This window comes from Oryza sativa, chromosome 7 (genome assembly GCF_034140825.1).
Source record: "Oryza sativa Japonica Group chromosome 7, ASM3414082v1".
NCBI classification, from domain to species: domain Eukaryota; kingdom Viridiplantae; phylum Streptophyta; class Magnoliopsida; order Poales; family Poaceae; genus Oryza; species Oryza sativa.
The window spans coordinates 15412619-15429083 of NC_089041.1; the positions used below are offsets into that span (position 1 = coordinate 15412619).

At 43.0% G+C, this 16465-nt stretch overlaps 2 long non-coding RNA genes across 2 annotated transcripts; one reads left to right on the plus strand and one right to left on the minus strand.

Annotated features, from left to right (window-relative positions):
* Window positions 1-1201: 1201 nt before the first annotated feature.
* On the plus strand, window positions 1202-7170 carry LOC112939557 (uncharacterized). The gene is made up of 2 exons (XR_003243271.2): window positions 1202-1826; window positions 5680-7170. It is a non-coding gene; the product is annotated as an uncharacterized lncRNA (long non-coding RNA).
* LOC136357500 (uncharacterized) lies at window positions 2411-4030 on the minus strand. Its single transcript, XR_010742820.1, has 2 exons — window positions 2603-4030; window positions 2411-2507 (listed from the first exon to the last, which is right to left on the minus strand). It is a non-coding gene; the product is annotated as an uncharacterized lncRNA (long non-coding RNA).
* Window positions 7171-16465: the final 9295 nt, after the last annotated feature.

A 16465-nucleotide genomic window follows, 5' to 3' on the forward strand; every position in this document is an offset into this window, starting at 1 on the left:
TTTAGTTTTTTTAGGCAATGGAATTCATTCCTGTCTTTGCTTCAAAACAGTTACAACCAAATAATTACAAAGGATGCAAGTCGAATCACTACAAATTACAAATAACCGCTTGATTAAAAATAAGATTACTTAAAACAAAGATAGAAATAACATCAACTCTAAACATCTATATGTGATTGCTAAAAAAAAAAAACTACATTACCAATGTTTCGGCAAAGCGGGTTTGTCGGTACTTGTCTTTCCGCTTTGTAGGTTGTACAATGTCTTTCTTAAACCAGAAAAACAAAATTTCCGACATCAGGGCCTGGTCCTTTGTCGATTAACTTACGCTCCCATTACCACCGGCGACTACCGTATTCATACATATACACACCTCATACTGTCAACATAATCACGTTTCACTTGTCAGTGTGGTTCTGTCACATACATGTGACGTAATTTTGCTTATGGATCTACGGTGCATCACAAATCATTGGGTGGTCATGGTACTTGATCTGGCATTCGGACATGTGTATGGCATTTAATGGACAGATTACATGTTGATGGATGGAGTCTTTCCAAGTAAACTTAAGGACTTAAGGGTTTGTTTAGTTCTTTGGGCGTAAACACTTTAAAGTATATGGACACACATTTGAAGTATTAAACGTAGACTAATAATAAAACAAATTACTGATTCCACCTGTAAACTGTGAGACGAATTTATTAAGCCTAATTAATTTGTCATTAGCAAATGTTTACTGTAGCATCATGGCGTAATTAGGCTTAAAAGATTTATCTCATAATTTACATGTAAACTGTGTAATTGGTTTATTTTTCCCATATTTAATGTCCTATGCATGTGTATATTTGATACGATGTTTGTGGAGTATATTGCAGTATAATGGAATGGATCGATGGCACATGAGTCATGCGTGTGGGCTCCTGGGGGCCTGGGGCAGAAGTGAAGGTAGGTGGACGGCGTGTTGGCGAACTGGAGGATCTGCGCGTGTGCGTGTGAGTACTGTGGCAGGTGGCATCGCTGGTTAATTATGGCTGCGTTCGATGAAAAGCAGGTCTGCGCATGTGAGGGAAAGATAGAGATAAATATTGGTAACTGATCTATTCTGATTTAACTGCATTCGGCTAAGATATTTGTATGGGATCAGCGTAGGGGGCGAATATTATCCTAGTGTTTAGTTGTACCTATAAATATTAGGGTATTATATCAGTTTTAGAACAATAACCAATTATCAATTTACTATTTTATTATTCTTTACTTTCCTGTTGTTTTATATTTCGTTTTCATGGCTGTAGCAACCCTAAAATTTGGTTAACTGTTTTGCGCTAAAAAACGGTCGTGCTGCTAAAAAACAAAAAGGTTATCATTCGCTAGTTTGACTATTAAAGTTTTCCTAACTCAGCGGGATGAAAAAAATATAATAACTACAGGTGTTGGTTCTAAAGAAAATAAGACACCAATATCCATTGATACCGACAACTATAATATTTTATAGGTGTTGGTTTCTAGAAAAGCCGGCACCAAAATAATCAAGCCGAGCCAGGATTTTCTAGTCATCCCTTTTTAGCACAAAGGGAGAGGGAGCCAGCAGTTCTTATCCACTTGCTCCCACTGTCTCACCTACCCATCCTCCCCTCCACCTCCTCTTCAGGCCCTCCCTTTCCTCCCCTCGTCTCCTCTCTCCCCCGCTGTGGGTGGTTCCGCCGTTGCGACCACGGCGACGGCGATAGTGAATGGGGCTCCTGTGGGTGGATCCGACAGTGACGGCTTCTGCTATGGGCAGATCCAATGAAGGTGGTGGCTCTCGTGGGCAGATCTGGCATCGGCGGTAGCGGCTTCTCATTGATTTTGTTCATGGATGCTTTTTCGTAGATGTTTGCTTTGTTCTTGACTTTGTGATTTTGTTCTTGGATGGAAATCTCATGGGTGATTGAAAGCTACTCGATGCATTAGCTTGAATCAAGCTACTTTTTTTTCCTGGGACCTCGAAGGTGTCGGTTGATTTCTCTCATCTGTGTTCTATGCGGGGTTTCCAACAAACATCTAATTATTTTTTTTAGCAGTGCATCCACTCTATTAGGGCTCCTTTAAAACACATAATTGAAAAAAAAACATAGAAATGGAAAAAATATACAAAATTTTGATTTGAACACAAGTTTAAAACAATCGATTATAAAACATATGAAAAATACAGAATCATTGTTTGAGAATGTAATTTGAAAATACAGAAATCTGATGAAAAAGGAAAGAAAATTTTCGAAGAGATTAAAGCTCTTGCTAACTTTGTTGCAAAATCTGTGAAGTACTTTGAGATACTACATGTTATTGAGATACGGGTGGCATATCTTAAATTTTACAAAATTAGGGTGGCATGGTTCCAACAAACCCTTTAAATTTTTTAAAAGAGGAATAGGCGAATAGCCACCAAAAGAGTTTTGCTGCGGAGAAACAGGCCACATCCCGGCTAAGGAATTGACATTGTAAAACGTCCAGCAAGTACTTGATAACTCTGAAAACACCAGGCAGCAAAAAGCGAAAACATCAAGAACATGGAACTCTAAAGTCAAAACCGAGCATTGCATTTTTGAGGTTCCCAGCTCACACCTGCGTCACTCTCACGCGGGTGGCTCGGGGGCTAAACCTTAGCCGCGCTCGCCACCACCTCCTCACTCCTCTCACTGCCTTGCCGTCGCTAGAGCCCACCATCGGAAACCACGCGGTCAGCTAAGAACGCAGCGGCGGGGAAACTGAGCCAGCGAAGCTCCTCCTCGGCACAGGAGGCGGAGCGGAGCGTGTCGGGTGGGAGGTGGCAGCTGGCGGAGCGGTGCACATCGGGCGGGGGATTCTCCGGCTTGAGGCGGTGGATCCGGCCCCGCCCCGACTAGATCCGGTTCCCCCGTGGCCAGACCCAGTGCCCCCGCGCAGATCTGGCCGGGGAGCAGCCGGCGAGGGTGGCTGTGTGTGGTGGGGGTGACAACGCGCAGTGGGAGCCCATGGACGGCTTCGCGTGGACGGCACCGATGGCAGTGGAAGGCCGGCTCCAGTAGCTGGCAGTGGATGTGTCGACAATGCTGGGTGGAGGCTCGTGGCCGGCGAGTGCAGCATGGAGGTGGCGTGAGGCCGACGGCGACGGTAGGCAGCGCGACACGAGTTTATGTGGCTGGGGGCAGCGGGAGGCCGATGCGGCGTGAGTTTGCGTGGTTGGCAGCGGGAGGTTAGTGTGGCACGAGGATGCGTGTTGGAGGCCGACATGGAGCGCGCGACGAGGGTGGTCGTGTGGCAGCCCGCGGAGGCTGGCTGATAGGGGGCATCGGTGCAGCAGTGCCCATGCGCCGACGATTGATTTAGATGGTGATGAAGCAAGGGTGTATCAACTATCGATAGGCAGGCGACGGGTGAAAACCTAGCCCTGTTTTGGCCGGGCTGGCAACGATGGCATTTCGGGCATCACTTCCCATCTTGAGGACTTTGTCGTGCCATCTTCTCTAGCAAGGCTGTAGGGTGAGAACCTAGTCTTGGTTCTCTTTGAGACCTTGATGGACAGTGGAGGCGGTGCTTCCGTCACTCCTCTCCTTGGAGACATCGTCTAGGCAGCCCCCTTGCCGAAACCTCCCAGACAAACTAGTCCAAGCTCGCTCTAGACTCATGCCCTCTTGTGGCGGCGCTCTAGCTTATACAAGTTGGCCATGTCAGAGGGCTTAGGGGGGAGGGGAGCGGTTCCATTCTTCTCTCGCACCCTCTCTTCCTCAATCCTGAAGATGTGGCTTGAGTGGAGTTTGGTGTCGGTTGTTAGGGTTACGATTTAGGCGATCCCACTTCTATACCTTTGTTGCCCTAGTGGCGGCCGGTCACGTTTAGCGGCGACTGATTCGGTGCTAGCCTTCTCCTGTGTCTATGTTCTGGAGCTGTCAGTGTGTGGGTGGTGGTTATTTTCTTCTTTTTCTTGGATACGATCTTCCACGGTTGTAATCTTGTAATTTTTTCCTGCTCTATCAATATGAACTTCGCGCTGTCCGGTGCAAGTTCTTCGGAAAAAAACCTCTAAAGTCATCGCACTCTGGCTCTTGGCGGACTTAGCAAAGCAATGGTATCCTTCAGCCTTGTCGCTAGCTTCATCATTTCCTCCTCTTCATGACGAAGCAAAGGAGTCCTGTCACACCCGGAGTTTTCCCCTTTCTCGTAGTTCTAATTCACCAATAAATCGTCTATAGAAATTACCTTGGTTAACTAGAAGAAAACTTTAATTAACAATGTGTTTAATAATTGGAATTGTTAGGGAGAATTTTTTTTCGAATTCTCTTTGATCTAAAATCACTAACAGGACTTAAAGCGCAATATTCATAGCATCTGAGTTAATGTTGTTAATTTAATTTGTCAAGATTTGAAGTAATTATTTTTTCTCTCCCGCCTTTGGTCATGAATCGTGCCCGATTCACTCCCCTCTCTGTCCGTGGTTTCGTTTTGCATGGCGAACCGTGTCTGTTTTTGTTCGCAGGTCCGTTTCTGTTCTTTCCCTAAAACGGCACCGCATTTATTTTCCTTTTTAGAAATTCATATTCCTTTTTTTCCCTCTCCCTCACCTAGCCGGCCGCGTGCCCTCCCCTCCCCCATCCGAGTCGGCCTCCCCTCTCCCTCCTAATCCGACTCCCCATCGGCCCCACCTCCCTCTTTTATTTCCACCCCTTTATAAGCCACCATACCCCCTGTTTTTTTTCCTGTTTTTCATATTTTGTTGGAGCCCTAGCCCTAGCCACCGCCACCTCCCTGCACTCGCGCCCTAGTCACCGCTGGCTGCCACCCCATGTTGCCGGAGCCGCCCGCCGGTGCGCCACCTCCCGCCATCGCCGTCATCATTGTTGTGTCGCCGGTGTGCAGCCCTCCTCTCTCACCGGTATGGTTGGTTGGCGTGTGTTGTTCCTAGGGTTTAATCTAACCTAATCCCTCGTTGTCTAGCGTCATCGTCGTCTCTGCGTATTGCCGCCGGATCGTCGTCGTCGTCTCCTTCTCGCTGATCGTCTTGGTTTGGTGAGGCTCCTAATCATGATCCCCTGATTTAGGTGTTAGTTTTCCTAGTGTTAGTCGTCAAACCCTAGTGGTGTCGTCATGCCGCCACCGTGCCGTTTGCTTTGCCGCCCTAGCGCCGTCGCCGGCCACTGCCGCTACCGCGCCGCTACCCTACCGTGCCGCGCCGATGCCGAGCCGAGCCGTCCTAGCCGTGCGTCGCCACCTCTGCTGCCTTGTCGTGACGCCAAGCCGCTAACCGTCGTTCGCCCGTAGTTTGGCCAAAGCCATAGTTCGTTCGGTCATTCGAGTCGTTCTCTAGGTTTGAGTCGTTCTGAGCTGTCGGTTCCGTTCGCTGGTTTGGTAGACTGTTTGGATGGTCCCATGGCACGATGAGTTGACTCGTTGCGTCACTTTCTCGTGAGGCTCGCTTACCGGAGGTTTATTTCCATTGATCTATTTGTCTATGGGCAATAATATGTAATAATTGACTAAGGTTTTTCGGTTATTAGTAATAATGCAGCTCATCTTGTAAAATTGATAACTAAATAATCCGAGCTCCGTTTTAATCAATTCAAATTGTAGTGAATCCGTTAAAATGTATTGAATATAATTGGTTTCTTTTGCTGTTTCAGTAGTATTATGTTTTGTATTTATTGTGTGTTTTGTTTGTCGTTTAGATTCCGTCAATTCTGATGATCCAGATTATTTTGAAGTGGTTACCGAGGTTCAGTCAGCTCAAGAGCAAGGCAAGTTATACATACATCATTGATCATATCGAGCCTATTTTAAAAAATCCCTTGTTTTATATTAAATTGCATGGTTTTAGAATGTCATGTGGGATGGATGCCTATTGTACTCAGCCTATTGATTATCTTATGCCATTGATAACTTGGATTATATTTGACTAGATGATTGGTTTAGGAATGCTTAGCCATGCTTAGATCAATTAGCTCATAATAGGATTCATTATAATTTAGTCCTTCATTATATTATGATGTACCACCATGGTTATGGTTTAATTAAACTAAAATATGATTTAATGGTGGGTTATGGGTACATGCATGATTTGGAAGTCGTGCCCATGACAACTATAGATGGTTCTTGTGAATCCCTAGAAGATATACTTGTACTCACCACAGGCCAGATGGGCTCCAGACTGAATCTAAAGTAACTTAACCTAACTGACATACCATGGCAAAGGTAGAGGCGATGGTGCAGTTCGGACCTAGCTTTGGTCTCTGCTATAGCCGGATTTATCTAGGTACAAGAGGGGACTGTCCGACTTGGCACAGGAGGGGGTGAAACCTGAGGTGGGTATGTTCGGTTAGGGAGAGTTATATGACGGGTTTTATCATGATTTCCCCCTTTACAGTATATTGGTGATACTTCGGGGCATGGTAAAATGTGTGGAATTGTGTCTTGTGGGTAAAGTTGTACACCTCTAATCAGAGTTAAAACTATTCGAATAGCCGTGCCCGCGGTTATTAGGCGGTCATCCAGCTCACCATGATTAGTCCCACTATAATGATTTGACTTATAGAATTGGTGTAGTTCAGATGGTTTTGGTTGGGCTTGTTGCAACGTGAATTTAGCGTTGGACAGTGATGATTTAATACAGCTTAATTATATATTGTTTCTACTATTTCAAATTATGATTTATAAACGCTGCTTTTACTACAAACTATCCTATGGTTCCATTCCTTTGTGAATATCCTTGCATCGTACCTTTCCGTTGATATGACTTGTTGAGTACGGTGATTGGTACTCAGTCTTGCTTTATCCCCCCCTTCTCCCGTGGAAGCAAAAGATTGGTTCAGATGGTGAGTTCTTTTAGGATTGAGCTTGTTCCGGACATCGAGGATTGCCTGTGGTTTATGGAGGAAGCTTCGCTTTGGTCATGAAGATTAAGTTTAGTTCTTTTGTTTTTCCACTGCGTATGAGTTTTATTTTGTTATTTTTGTAAGACGTGGAATTGTATCAAATTATCGTTTGTGTACTCTAGCTGGTCCTGGATAGAGATTTAATACACATTCTGCTTGAAATTCGGGTTAGCGAATTTCTGGGCGTGACAAGTCCACTGCAACAGATGAGAGATAATTTTAATATGGTGTGGATAAGGGGGTGTAATTAAACTAGTTTCCTACTAAATATCATGTTATTTCTGATAAGCCACAAATTCTAACAGACAGCAGCAAGCAAACCAATTTTAACTCTAATACTCTTGATGCCAACCCTAGTCTCTATCAGCTTGAAAAAAATCCATAAAGCAAAGAGGAATAATGTTGTTCTTACTCAAAGCATCTCTACAGATACACCACACAAAAGCTACCATAGGACAATTAAAACAGATGTGATTAGAAGTTTCCAATGGATCAAAAGCTCGCAAAATTCAGAGCTCTCCTAGCCTTTTTTCCTAAGTTATTCAGCAGATTAAATTCTATCCCTTTCAGATAGCAGATAAAATGTTTAATTTTCATTGGACAGGAGCATCACATACTAGCTTCATGTTAGCATCATTAATACCTATAGAAGTCAGATCTCTGTATAAGGATTAAGATGTGAATATCTTATTCTTCTCCAGGCCCCAGATCAGCTTATCAGGGCCTTAAGAAGTGCATGTTCTCTCTATGGTTAACCTAAGTTCATCCCATTCGACTCTCTCATTTGGTCCAAAAGTTCACCTGAAAGACGGAGCCCCACGATCTTTTATAGCATGGCCCATTTCATATGAATTTCGAAGAAAGAGATAAGATTCAACATTTGTTTCAAAGTCCATTTTATATTTTTTTTTCTATATAATATCGAAATCCTCACAACTTCATATATTTTCCCTACAAATCAAATGTCCCCTTGTCAAATTTTCGAGTAGCATGTAAAACCAAGACATACTGAACTACTGGCAGCCTGGAGGCTTGTCGAGCCTTGCAGCCAGTGGCGCTGGGACGACGCCAGCTACCAAAATCCTGCTTGCAGCGTACGTACATGGAGATGCTTCCTGGCTCGATCCGCGAGCGGTGGTGGTGCTCTCAGTTTTCCTGATGCCGCCCATTCGAATCGATCACTCCCAGTGATTTCTCAAGCGAGGGGGCGCGTATGTGTGAAATGGGCTGATTTCTTCACTGCCGCTCATGTGTGCGTGGAAGTTCGGTCGAGCTTTGCGTATCAATTTTGGCAAATTTTGCTACATGACATTAGCTTCAGGACACCGCACAAAGTTACTTTTGGAGAAAAACACTCTTAAAACATGGTTATTTGCCAGCGGACACCGCATCCATTAAAATAATAATTTCCGATTGAAAAGAAGAGAAAAATCACGTGAAATGTCCAAAATATCCTTGGACCCACACATGTCAGCTCCTTATCTCTCTCTCCCCCTCCCCTCACCGACAGCATGCAGCGCTCCTTATCTCTCTTCTCTCTTTCTCCCTCTCCCCTCACCGACAGCATGCAGCAACGGCAGCAAGAAGCAGTAGCAGCGGCAACAACAGCGGCGGCAGCGGCAGCAGCAGTCGGCAGCAAGCGGCACAGCAACAGCAGCGGCAGTAGCAGCAGCGAGCAGCAGCGGCAGCGGCAGTAAGCAGCACCGGCAACAGAAGCACGCTCCACGCTATATTCCACGGGATTTGAACGGATTGGTTAAGTTCGCCGGAAAAATAGGAGATGAAATCCGCTTCGAATCCACGCAATATTCAACGAGATTTGCTCCGATTCTTGAGGGGAAAGAAAGAGGAGGATAAGGGGAAGAAATCCCCTCAATCAATGTCTGAAACGAGCAACGGGATCGGCCGAATTTAGAGGGGGAGGCGGTGGTGTGGCCCATGGGCACGAGAGCTGGAGGTTGAAGATGTACAGTAGCGCGAGGGAGGGAAATTAGACTTTAGATGTGCAGGGTAATTTGGTCCGGTCGCGTCGCCCGCTCAAGCCTAGTCAGCACAAATATACTAAACAAATGGCGCGGTGTCCTCTGTCAAATAGCCATGTTTTGGGAGTGTCTTCCCCCAAAACTCACTTCGTGCGGTGTCCTGGAGCTAATTCCACAAAGTCGCGATGTCCTGTAGCAAAATTTGCCATCAATTTTTGATTCGGGGGCACAATAAAATGGTCAGGTTATTTTTATAAAATCACATATAATTTGGGGCTCTTTTTTTTTCTTTTCGAACAAACTGGAGTAATCTGGTAGAGCAAGCTTGCTAGTAACCGACGAGTAATCTGGTAGAGCAAGCTTGCTAGTAACCGACGGGGCTAAGGGTATCCACAATGTGCATGCAAAAAGTAATATTTATATTACGACTTTATGTATTGGGAGAGGAGAAAATGAGAGAGTACAACCTTAAGCTTGAGACTGCACCATAAGAAATAAAATGCTGTTGTATGTTTGTAATGTACATGTTGGTCTTTGAATCCTACATGTTAAAAGGTAAAAATATGTTTTCCTCAGTGGGTTCCACCTTAATTAAGGTTAAGAAAAAATCATTAGCATTGTAGCATATGCTATTATAAAAAATATATATGGTTCCAACCTTATAGCCTCTACGAACTTAAACATTGAGAATGTCAAACGTTATTATTAAGCAGGAAACTAACGTGAAAGGAGCAGAGCAAGTATCTAACTGGCAATGCACACATGTTGTATTAATGTGGTTATTATCTATGCACCGGTGAATGACATACCAACTCGAGTACAATAAGTAAATTATTGGTACATTTTATGGTGCCTCCACTGCTACGTGTAGTAGTATAGTAAGATTATATCTTAGCGTTGATTTTTTTGGCATTTTCGACCTTTCCTCTAATTTTGGTGAAAGGGTAAATTTGTAATTTCGTGTGTTCATGGGCTGCAAGGTCTCGCTGCCCTTCCCCATATGTTCGTCAATGCCGCCATCGCAAGTGAAGAGCACTGTGCCGCCATAGCTCCGCCGTCGATAAGCCGTCGCCGCTACCCTCTAGTCCCCTGCACCGCGCAAATCAAACTCCCGCCGCCGACGAACCCTGTCGCAAGTGGCAGCAGAGCCCGGCGGCCTCTCCTTGGTGCGTTCTCCGCCGGCCGCCTCTCTGCTCTCCCCTCGCTGCCCTCCCCGCCGGCTGCCTATCTGCACTACCCCGGTCTCGTCGCTACCCTCTCTGCCCTCCCCGCCAGCAGCTTGCCTGCATTGGTTGTGGAATCGCCGACAGTCGTCTGCACTGGATTGATTCAGGTAATGAAGCATATGGCTAGGGAATTCTTTAGGAAGGCCTCTTCATGAGCAAGATTATCTATTTTCCTAATCAATTAATTTTGTTCCTATGTTAAAGATTTGATTTGTGCCATCGATTAGAGAAATTGAGGAATGTTTTTAATGGTGTGATATGTGCTAGATTTAATTTGATGCTATATGTCGATTTCTATGATCGGCAATATATTTTATGGGGTGCAAGATCAAGAAGAGATGGTGACGCAGGTGTTTATCCTAGTTCAGACCCTCGAGATGAGGTAGGACTTGGGACCCCTCCCCCTCTTATATAGGATGATGGGAGAGGGTTACAAGAAAAATATCTAGTTGATTGCAACTAGATCTTCCTATTCTATCTATAAAAATATGCATGATCCCCGAGATTTATATCTTATTCCGGGAATCTCTTTCTTTATTTACAAGCATACCGCATGGACCTAGTGCTCTTGGCCCACCCTATACTATACGGCCCAGAGGCCTCTCCTTGATACCCGGGTACCGTGTATCCCACACTATATATGTCTTTAGATTTGTACTGTAAGCAGTAAGCTTGTAATTTGATGATGTTATATATAAAAAATGAATTTCAGATTGACAATGGAGTTTAATGTTTTGATTATGGGGAATGTAGTTGTGTTATAAATCGATATATGGGTATATTTGGTTATAGGAAAATAACCTTCAAGTTTCCTGATCATGTGCATAAATATAGCAATTAAGATTTCCATGTATGTTACAAGTAAGTAATGTACACATAACAGCCGTATTAGCTTAGTATACTAGATGACTGAATGGCTGACAATCACATTAGTTTGGAGGAGGTCGCAAAGTATGAAAGTGTGATAACCAAGGAGTTTAGAAGCGAGGCAGAAGGATATTTTCGTTGATATATTCTTGAAAACTAGATGTATCTTTAGAGTTAAAAAAGGTGAGACTTCTTGTGATTTTGTAATTACTGTGTAAGTTTCTCATGCATTGTTCGCTGTATCTGACTCAGTGCCAACTGGTGGTGATCGATGGCCGGAGCGAAGAACAAACGGGAAGGAGGGTGCCTGGCAGCCGACGGCCGGCGATGTGTGTATTTACTACTAGACGGGATGAGGGAGGGCGCCTGAATTTTCGTAAATGGAAATTGTGTTTTCCCGATGCCACCAATTCCGATCGAATTTAACTTGCAAGGGATTTCTCAGGTTTGAGGGGCGTATATGTGCGACATGGACCGATTCCATCGCTCCATGCATGCCAACGTGTTGGGCAGCTCGATCTAACAAAGTGTCAAACTCAGCTGGACACACAAGAAAAGATTGAGGTCGAGGACTTTTTTCTCAGCGAACTATTTAACTTGATCAGGAGCCCACGAAATAGAGTAGCACAGGTTAATATGTTATGATCGGGTAGGAAGTGGAAGGTGCCGATCGAGTACACGTAATATATGGGGGTGGTATATATATGGTGTATGACATGGATCAAGCTGTGGTACATATTTCAATAAATGTATGGATCAAGCTGCATCTAGGTTTTCGGTACACCTAGGTTTGTGGTACATAGAAGAGTCATTATCGCCGCGGTGAGAGACAAAGTAACAATAGAGGCCCTTAATATATAAACATCTAAATAATATGATCTATTTGTTTCTTTTTCTCTCTATTATGGCTGGTTCATATATACTCAAGTTCTCGATGACATGATATCAAGAGAATAGACTGATAATAGAAAAAGGAAAGAATAAATTTTAAAAAACCATATATATTATGCTCCAAATTGTATAAAACCAGTTGGTTTTTTGACACGTGACACATGACCCTAGAGATTACGATCCAATAGTTTTAAACCACACATTTAACCAATTATTGTGTATGATCCACTATTTCTATAAACATATCATATAGTTTGTATGATTGTATAGTTTATCAATTGATGATCTCTAAACGGCTTGCTTTTTATTCATTGATTAATGGGCAGCGCTAATCACTATGATTTGACGATTTTGCACACAGCGATTGCTAGATCACTACCGTACAACTCGCAAGCACTGCTGCACCTCATTCACTTCGGCAGCATTGTAGCAGGGTGGCCTACACTAGGCCGGGGCCGTGGGAATCGGGGGCCTAGAGCGTAATTATCCAACATGCTTTCCTGAAGAGTTGCATGATTTCACACGTGTACCCCCGCCTTGGCATCCGGTGGTCCTTTGTCGCTGATGGCTAGCTAAACCCTGATCCCGATTTTGGAGTGAATCATATCGTGTGGAGAGAGAGCCTCTCATCTCATAGAGGAGTCGCGTGACAGTATGCGGATCTATATGTTGATATGTATACGCAACTTGTGCAAACGAATGTGTTTATAAGCTGATGGTTGTCACAAATTCAAGCTACTGAACCACATGACCAGATGCTACACTATCATGTCCATCCATCCATATGTCCACCCGGGCATAAATAAACCGGCCACCCAACACCAAAAATGACCGCATCGAGCCGAATTGAATTATCGGTGTTCATGGTTTTTGGCTGGTGCATTGGCTTTTATTTTGATGTAGATCGGTGTTCGGTGTGTAGATTAGTTTTTGTCTGTTATGAACCGACCTCATCGAAGAGACCGAAATTCTCATGCGTTGGTATGATGTTGGCATGCTTGCACGATGGATTTTGTATTCCCGCGCTTGGTCTTTGGGTCCACTAGGGTTGTGTTCGGAAGGAGGGGGTTGGTAACCACTCCTTTCCAGCACACACAATGATGTATGCCGGAACACATGACTAAGTATTAACTACTTTTTTTAAAAAAAAGAATTAAATGATTTTTAAAGTAATTTTTTGAAGAAAAAAATACCGTTTAGCAGTTTAAAAAGCGTACATGTGAAAAACTGGAGAGATGAGCTGTGAAAGTAAAGTAAGAAGCTCAACCTAGCTTTTGTTGGTTGTGTGTCATGCAAGCATGCATGCGCCCCATGTCTGGGTTCAGGGGACGAATGCCTGGGTGAGAGCATTGGGTAATGGGCGATGGATAGGTGGACAACAACTTCTTCGGTAAAACTGAAGCACGACAAAACTGAACCATTTTTCTTCGGTCTTTTTATTTTCGGTTTCCTTTTTTTCGGGGCACATGTTCCGGTTTCTATTTTGTAAAAACCGACTATAATAGAATAAAAAAAACCGAACCAATAAGACCGAGGAAACCGAACCTCCACCTTTATCCATCGATAAGATTGCTTGTAGCTACATACGATTGCACCCGTATGTTGCTACTTTGTTGGAGGCGTCACATTGGAGATCTTTCATTGGTATGACATTCTTGGTACCGATTTTGACGTCGATGGTTAGAGTGGTAACAAGATTTAAGAGGAATGATCGTTGTACTTCTTAGTTACTCTTTGCTATCTTGGGTTCTGATTCTCGTCAATGGTGATGTGAGCGAGTTTCGATCGGTAATGATAGGTTGTTGTTTCCGGAGATCCTGTTTCTTGGTTTGAGGAATATATAAGGGTTATATACAACCTGCAAGCTGTTGGAAAACAAGGATTATACATAGTCTCACCAATTAACAGTTTTCATCATTGGTCGGTACATCAAGTAGTTTTCTTGTTTTTAATTAAACTGTCGTTATGTAATTTGCAGTTTATTGACCTGTAATGTCTGAAGTAATTGGCTATATAACTTCCTCGAAGCAAAATGACGCATGAAATTCATAGCGCGCATTGGTCACCATTGTGACTGCTCCAGTCCTCATGATTAAGGACAGAAAACTCTTCCGAGATCACCACATATTTGTTCGATTTCGCGTGTGTTTAGTTCACGCCAAAATTAAAAGTTTGGTTGAAATTGGAACGATACGACGGAAACGTTGGAAATTTGTGTGTGTAGAAAAGTTTTGATATGATGGAAAAATTAGAAGCTTGAAGAAAAAGTTAGGAACTAACCAGGCCTTCCCAAAACCCTCTGCATTCTGGCGACACTGGTGGCAGCAGGGGATAAGCAGAGTCGTTTTTCCCTTACCAACAGTGTTTTTGTTCCATAAATACCCAAACTAAGTTTACTTGGACAGGACGATAACAGCAGTATTTCTGCAACAAAACCAGTACAACCGGGCCCCAGTGACCGGTTTCTGCAGTTGCGTGTATGGGATGCTTGCAACCTATTAGGGCCTCATGCAGAAAAATCTTTTCTGACCAATGTTCAAAATAGCCGACTAGCGTTTGGGTAGGGTTGGAGCTAAGATAGTTAGTCTTTTACGCTAAATGATTTTTTCCGCTAATAGCGGCAATTAACCGGCTAAATCCGCTAAACTGCACTTCATTTAACGCCACTCACTTTGTAGTTTAGCTCCTGGGCCAAAATCAGAGCAGGCCTTGGGCCTTCGCCAGTGGCCCAAAGGGGAGATAGAAGAGCAAGCCAGCAATCTGTGTTGTCTAGACTGTAATGAAGGCATGAAAGCCCTTGATTTGTTTCAGTCCGTGATTTTTTCTTGATTCCATGTTCATATGCATAATTTGTTGATTGATTTCTGTATGGCAATTACAAAACCGCTAAATGGGGTTAGCTGGTCTATAACCCGCTATAGCCTTTCTTAGCCTCCTAGATACCTGCCGCTAAAAGCCTTAGCCGTCTATTTTGAACATTGTTTCTGACAAATAATGGTTGATCGACAAATACGATGAATCACATGTGGTGTGCATGCAGAGAAATTGGTAGATTGATTTGCTCTGATTTTTCTAGGTGAATGAATGTTTAATTCTGAACTGTGATATTAATACAGACGAGATATCTCACTTTATACACAAAGGCTGAGCACACAGTAAAAGTAGGGAAGATATGATCAGTAACCACATTCAATACTCAATACTATTAATTTGGCATGGAAGAAGAGATTGGGGGTAAAATTGTGAGCCAATGGATGGGCTGCCGCTTTTTTGGGAGCATTAGAGTATATATCAGGGCTTGCCACGGGAAAAAAACATACCACATCGTCACATTAAAAATATATATATCATGCAATGGGAAGCTATATTAGGCTGAGTTCTTATCTTTACTTTCCCAACTCACCTCTCTCGATTTTCATACGCACGCTTTTCAAACTGTTAAATAGTTAGGTTTTTGCAAAAAAAACTATTTGAAAGCTATTTAAAAAAACCATATTAATCCATTTTTCAAATTTATTTTAGCTAGTACTTAATTAATTATGCGCTAAACGCTGCTTCGTTTTGCGTGCCACCCTCACTACCGAACACAGCCTTAACGGTCTAGACAACTTTCGTCAGCTTATTTTACCTGTATAATCCAAACGTGTATGTTACATAAAACCGGTGGGAAAAAATATTTTCAATTATTTTCCTCTTCCTACAAAAGCCGAAAGAGAGTCATCCTAGTACCTGAAATAGCAAAAGAGCCATGGATATCACACTGCCCTTGCTTTAATTTTGTCATTTGATATATACATCTTACCATAACATTGCTGTGTGTTCCCTTGCTGAATTCGTTCGGATCATGGCATGCAAATTAAGATGGATGTCATGGCATGATCCGAACCGAGCTAGCAATTTGTCCAAGCTGTGAAGTACAATGGTTCGATCAATTTGTCAAGCTGCGCCAGAGACAACCCATGCTTTGGTGGGCAACAAACACCGGCAGTTTGTCATGGAGTTCTCCGTTGCTCAGTACTGGCCGGCCGGCTGCGGTCAATCGAGCTAGCTCTCAGTATACTGGGAAAAAGAAACGTTCACTTGTGATTAACTAAATTACTCGCGTTGGACGCCTGAGTAAGTGATCGAGATCATGTGTATGTACCTATTAATGTCTTTGTTACTCTCACCGATTAAATCCAGGAGATATATATAATATATCTATATATGTGATGAAAGGATGCAGCTAGCTCATGCATGCACAAGTGATATATACGATGATGTTGACAATTAGATGAGCTAAGTATTGATATCAAATTTAAACACTTTGACTATAAATAAGTTCTGAAAGATTAATCATCAAATAAGCATCAATAAAAACATATATTAGTTAATATTTATATATATATATATATTGTAATAGAAAATAGTGACAAATATTTTTTCAGACCGTGCACTTGTCAAAATGATACTTTATTTTTAATCTGGAGGGAGTATATTGTTAGTGGACATACACAAAAATGGATTGAACGAGCTGCGTACGAAGGTGGATATATAAATGAATACATGGGGTGTGAGCAAAATTTGATATCTTAGTAAAGCCACAAATCATATTTTTTTTGTCTATTTCCTCCTCTA